Source organism: Furipterus horrens, unplaced genomic scaffold, assembly GCF_987537825.1.
Source record: "Furipterus horrens unplaced genomic scaffold, mFurHor1.1.pri manual_scaffold_9, whole genome shotgun sequence".
NCBI lineage: Eukaryota > Metazoa > Chordata > Mammalia > Chiroptera > Furipteridae > Furipterus > Furipterus horrens.
In genome coordinates, this window is record NW_028327179.1 from 90,896,223 (window position 1) to 90,902,222 (window position 6,000).

Here is a 6,000-nt window from a genome sequence, read left to right on the forward strand (position 1 = left end):
CTACCTGCTTCTTGGTCACCTGGCTTCTGGTCTGCGGACCCAGCTAGACAGTGGCAAAGGTCAGTCCTCCCTGATGCCTCCTTAGGCCTGGGAAGGGGAGATCTGGCTGCTGGCTTCCAAGCAGCAGCACTGATAGGGTTAGTCTCGGGTGTGTGGAGAGGAAGCTCTCCAAGGCTGCCCTAAGCAGCTCTGATCCCATAAATGGGAGCGGGACCAGAGGGAGGGAGAAGTCAGCTCAGGGCACCTGAAAGGTGAGGTCACAGGAACCCTCCCACACTGAGCTCCTAGGAAGTTTCTCTGCAGGAAACTTGCCCTCACCCAGCACAAGTTCACACACCCTCCTCCTGGTCCTGCCTGATATGAATTTTGGTTTTGTTGCTGTTTCCCGGGGTCAGGGAAGTGCTAGGGGCTGGATCTTCCCTGCCCTGGGTCTCACATCACGGCAGGGGGTGTAACGGAGAGTTTTCTGAACAAACCGAAGAACATTTGGGGTAGATTCAGAACTCCTCAGAAGGGGTCTGACAGCCCCGGGCCACCAAGTCAACGCGCACTTCTTCTAAGATAGTCTGGTAAAGTGACGTCATTGGCCAGGACACCCGCATGGACCCAGAGGGTCTTTGGTGGGTGCTGCTTGGTGTGTGTGTGGAGGGTGGGGGTGGGGAGAGAACGATAAACTTGAAATGGTGCAGCATTTGGAAATCAAAAGGACAGGTAGAAATCAAAAGGCAGTATAATAATAGGTTCAGTGGTAGGTGTTTGGGGTGGTCATGTTAAATTTCAGGCTCAAATCACACACTCTACAAGTGGATGTGGAGGCTCAGAAGCCTTGGGTATTGGAAGTAACTATCTTGGCATACAATCTGGCCCCTAGCCTTTGGCCCCAGACCTCTGGCCACCGTAGGGAAAGCTTGCCACCCCAGCCTTTGGTCCCCTTGCTTTTGCTCTCCCATTCACTAATACACTTTGCGTGCACACTAGTAGGCTTGCTGATCTGTAAGTCTTTCCTGCTTTGACAAGAAGAACCAGGGTTTCTCTGATAACACAAAGATCAAGGGGACCCAGGCTGGGACAACCGACCCTTTGCAATAAGAGCCCCCTAGTCAAACTGTAGCTTGGGTCTCTTCTCTCCTGTCTCAGAAATGGCAACCATCTCCTTCCCTAGGTGTACCTCCCCCAGGGAAGCCCCATTATCTCCTGAACCCCAAGTCAGTCATTTCGATGCAGAAGAACATTAAAAGATGGCTATCCCCACACTCAGCACTGTCACTAAGCCTCCAATCATTTGCTTAAAACATGTTCCCAGACCCATGGCCAGTCTGGGAATCCAGATCGAGCACCTAGCACATCAGAGAATAAAAGAGATGACTGTGATCTGACAAAATTTACTTCTGGAAGGAGCACAGGGAAATGACCTGGTGGGAGGTGTGCATTTCTGTTGTGAAGGTGGGCAGGCAGGAACAGCAGGGAGGGTGAGAAGTCGAAACGCTGGGGGGGATGGTGGTGCAGAAGCCCAGAGGTCAAATGCCTGCACTGAAGTGGCTCACGGGGCCCCTCGCAGGACAGCTCTGTGGGTGAAACCACGTCATGGTCCCGGTGCATGGCACGTTCGTGGATTTTACGCTTGAGGACACACTTCCTTCCATGATTGTTTCCTGGCACGGAGGTGGGGGAGTAGCGGCACTGGAACAGATCTGAAGGTGGGGACTGCACAGAGCGACCGCACTGAGGTCACTGGGACGGTTCCTAATACAAGCCCCGGGGGAGCAAAGTGGGGAGGGGGTTCTGCCCAGAACTGTGTTTTCTGCAGTACCAGGGGGTTGTTTTTCTGGGCGTTCGCTGTCTTCATTCCCGCAGTCCTTCTGAGTCACTCCAGAGAACCCCAGTACTGCCCAGGCCAGGTAGCTCAGTTGGTTAGTGTCATCCCGTTGTGCCAAGTGGCAGGTTCGATCCCGGGTCAGGGCACATACAAGAATCAATCAATGAGCACAGAAATAAGTGGAAGAACAGATCTCTTGATCTCTCTCTCTCTCTGTCTTCCGCCTCAAATTAATTTTAAAAAAGAGATGAACCCCAGTGCCTGGCCGCGGCCCTGCCCTCTTAGTTCCTATGTTATCAAAATGGGCTCAGGCCTCCTGGGGCTCTGAAGTTCCGTTTTTGGTGCTGAGGGGGATGTCAGCTCACAGCAGCATGGCAGTGACCTGCCCCTGGGGTCAGGACTGCACCTGGACTCCCAGAGGGTGAGCCCCCGAAGCAGGGAGCCATGCCAGGGTCTATGCTCCTCAACTCTTACCTGTCGTCTGGGTTCCAGGAAGTCCTGAGCCCTCCAAGGACGGCTTCCCCGAGCAGGGCCACCTCCTCGTCAGCACTGTCACCATGGGGCCGCCCCTCCTCTCCTGCGAGCTTCCTTCGGGACAGGGTGCCTAGGAGCCACTCTGGGTACATCCCCCGGGCCCGGTGAGGGTGAAAACCCCGAAGGCTGGGCACACAGAGCACACACCAGCCTTGTGGGTGGATGGGCCTGGGGGAGGCAGGGAACCCGGCCCCGGGAGCTGGGAGGTCAGGGAGACAGCGCAGCTTGGGGAGGGTGGCTGCAGGAAACAGCTGCAGGCAGGGGGTTCCATCAGAGCTCCCACCACCCTGATCTTACCACGCCTGTCAAGCAAGGTCGCTGCGTGGCAAATAGCACAGGAGGGCCGATACCCATGCTTGGGCTCCCAGCCAGCGTTCCCTGGACTGGCCCAGGTCATTCCTTCCCTGTTCCCCAGCTGGGGAACTGGAGGGGTCCCCTTGGCTTTGTCACCTTGCAGCCTGCCAGAGCCTTGTGCGATAGTGACACCCAGTGGAGACGTATACACTGGCACCCTTCTCCCCAGTGAGAGAAGTTGGCCTGCCTTCCATTTCTCCCCAGGATCCCGAACAGACCCGCTCTTCCCAGGACTGGGCTTTGAGTCCTGTCCATGGTGCTGATGTCGTGGGGTGGGAGGAAGGGCAGGCTCGGCGGAAGCGGATGGAAGGGCCTGAGAGCTGACAGCTGCTGCTTCAGGAGCCTCAAGGCCACAGACAGGCACTCGTGACTGACTTACTCATTCTCTGTGTCTTGTTTCTTAAGGGAAGTGAACTTAGGAAGGGAGTTTCATAAGAAGGCTGTGTTCACAGCAAGGACTATTGAAGAACTGGATGACTCTCTGTCCCTGTAAATCTTCAGAAAGAAGACAGGCTGTCTGCCATTGAATAGGAGCAACAGACCCTGAGGTCCTAGGGCACAAGTACCAAGAGACACATCCATGTGTCTACTTATTGAAAAGTTACAAATCAAGCTAATAAACTGTTAATAGACATGTCTTACCCTCCTGCCCTGATGGGTGCACCTACATAAGTCCTGGGTAGCTGCTGGTCTGCACTTAGAATTCTCTGACTCCTTGAAGGGCAGGCCTCAGCTCAGCCTGACCCCGCCCCCGCTTTCCTCACCCTTGGCTCCCTTCCACATCGTGAGAGCTCTACGTGCCTGCAAGTGGACCCCCATCCGCATTTGCCCACCCCTCCCCCATGAGCAGCTGCCCTTGGCTGCTCTGCGGCTGGGCCTGTGCCACACACCCTGGGGAAGAGCCCTGCACCTGCTCTACAAGTGGCCATTTGGGCAGGAATGGCAGTGTGGCCTGGAAGAGGGGAGGGCTGTTTATGGCTCCATGTTGGCATGCCTTCTTGGCCCCATAGACTCTTTGCCCCATGGGGAGAGGGCATACTCAGAGGAGGGGAGGAGTGGGCACCTCTATCCAGCCCTAAGGGTGCTAATGGGTGGGGCAGCTTGGCCACTCACTCTGTCCTCTACCGACAAGCGATCAGCAGGTGGGCCTGTGAGCCTTGGAAATGGTGCCCTCTGTCCCCCGATCCCAGTCCTCGCTCTTGTCCCTGGTCTCCAATGCTCCATCGGTCAGACCCCACCAGGAAACAGAGGGCACAAACACCTTAGATCATTTACACGGGTGGGGATGGAAGAGCAGGCAACCACAGTGGCTCGGTAGTGACCCAGGGGTAGGAAGAATCGTTTGCAACCTCAGGCCCAAGGAGAAGGGGAGGGAAGAGGTACTAGAAGCCAGAAGGAGGGAGTCCTGTTGAGAAGGATGATTTGAGAAGTCCAGGGGCCTTGGTTGAGGGATACAGTGATTCAAGGAGACTTATAGGTGGGGAGCCAGGTGACTAAGGTCACGGCCCACTTCCCGTCCTCCCTCTGATTTCCCACGGGCCAACCTCAGCCAAAGCCAGATGGCACAAGACGTTGATGTGGCTGTTAGGTTGGCCTCCCAGGTGCAAACAGAGAATGGTGAAGAGTGAAAGGTGTGTCTGGAAGGACAAACAGAAACTATCTGGGACAGACACTAAATCATGACTCAGATAGAAATAATCAGTCACAGAAGGCGAAAGGTGGGCATTTGTGGACAGCTTGCTCTTGTGATCAATTAAAACTGAAGTCTTGACAATAATGGACATGTTCAATACTGCACGCCAAGGCGACTGGGTGTAACTGGCATGCAGCTCACATAGGCAATGCTGCCCCAGTGAGTCCCAAAGGTCAGGAGTCAGCCAAAGACAGCCAGCTGAGTGAAAAGACTGAGACCAGAATCCAGCCCCGGCCTCTTCCCACATCCCAGGCCAGTACTGACAAATGAAGTTTACACACAGGTTGGGGGGGGGGGAGCATGTCAGGGGAAATGGAACCAGGTTTCATGCGTGTCGGGTGTGAAAGGAGAGTGGACAGCTGGCTGGAAGTAGGCCACCGGCAGCTAGACACGCGGGACCACAGCCCATCGAAAAGCAGTGCTGACCTGCTCCCGAGGCTTGAGCACCGGACCCGGGAGTGGGAGGCGGATACACCCCCTCTCAGCAGAAGCTGCCTTAGGAACTGGATGCCCACACAGAGGCCAGCATCCCACCATTCCCTCTCATTTCCTCTTTCCCACCCACTAGCTCTACACCCAGACCACAGCCTCACGCACCCTGTGCCTTTCTCCTACCATCGCACACTGCAAGGCCACTGCCCTGCCCTTCGGTCCCCTAAAACCTAACCACGAGCAGGATACGCCTACAAGGAGCAGACTCTAAACGAAACACCAGGTGCGCTGCACCAAAACCAAAATCGGGAGACAGTGAGAGGCATGATGGGAACTGGCTGCAACACTGGGCACTAAAACGGAACCCCTGCGCCGTTTCCCCTGAAATGTCATCCGATCAGAGAGGGAGAAGTGGGTTTTCCGGAGTCTCTGACATGAAGCTGCTCTCTCTGCTGTGACTCGCTCGGCCCCACCAACAGATGCTGCCCGGCTCATCGGGAGCGGAGGTGAGCTGAATGGGAATGTGCCAGCTTTCTTGCTAATTTCCTAATTAACTTGCTGATACTGTCACCGCTTTGGAGTGCAGCGCTGCCTCCGCTATTTTTAGGGGCCTGTACCAGGAACCGACCTGTCCCTTAGCCAGTCTGCCTGCCTGCGTGACTTGAATGTGCGGCCGAGCCTCCCTCAGGAAAGGAATGTTGCATCCGGAGACTCTCGCCTCGCGTCTTTGGGGCTCTTTGGCCTCATAGCCACTTCCCATCTCCCCTGCCCCAGCGTTTCCAGACCAGCTCCTGGCCTTCACGAATCCATCAACCAAGGCCATGGCTCTAAGAGGCCAGCCTAGAAGAACATAGTAGATTGGACTAAAGACACCAGAGGCTAAATAAGCCACAAGGCCTTGGAGCCCCGCAAGCAAGAGGGCTAAGTGACACTCCATGACAGTGAGTCATAAAAACCAAGTCCCAGTGTGCCAGTCATATGCCCTAGTCATTCACACTGCGCACCCCTGGTCCTGGCCAAGCACCTGGCAAGTGGGTGCCGCCATCACAAAGGTAACGGGTGGAAATGTATTGGAACAGAAAATTTCAAAATCACTTAATCCCACCCCCTCATTTGATAGATGAGGAGATTGTGATCCAGAAAAGTAAAATGACTTATAACTTACTCAGCG

General features: G+C 55.2%; 1 protein-coding gene across 1 annotated transcript in view; it reads right to left on the reverse strand.

Annotated features, from left to right (window-relative positions):
• The window catches only part of LOC150002173 (solute carrier family 23 member 1-like), a 46,121-nt gene extending 45,959 nt beyond the window's left edge, over positions 1 to 162 (reverse strand). The window contains exon 1 of the mRNA XM_090287546.1: positions 5 to 162. The gene's annotated coding sequence lies outside the window, so the exon portion shown is untranslated. The remainder of the gene's footprint in view (positions 1 to 4) is intronic.
• Positions 163 to 6,000: the final 5,838 nt, after the last annotated feature.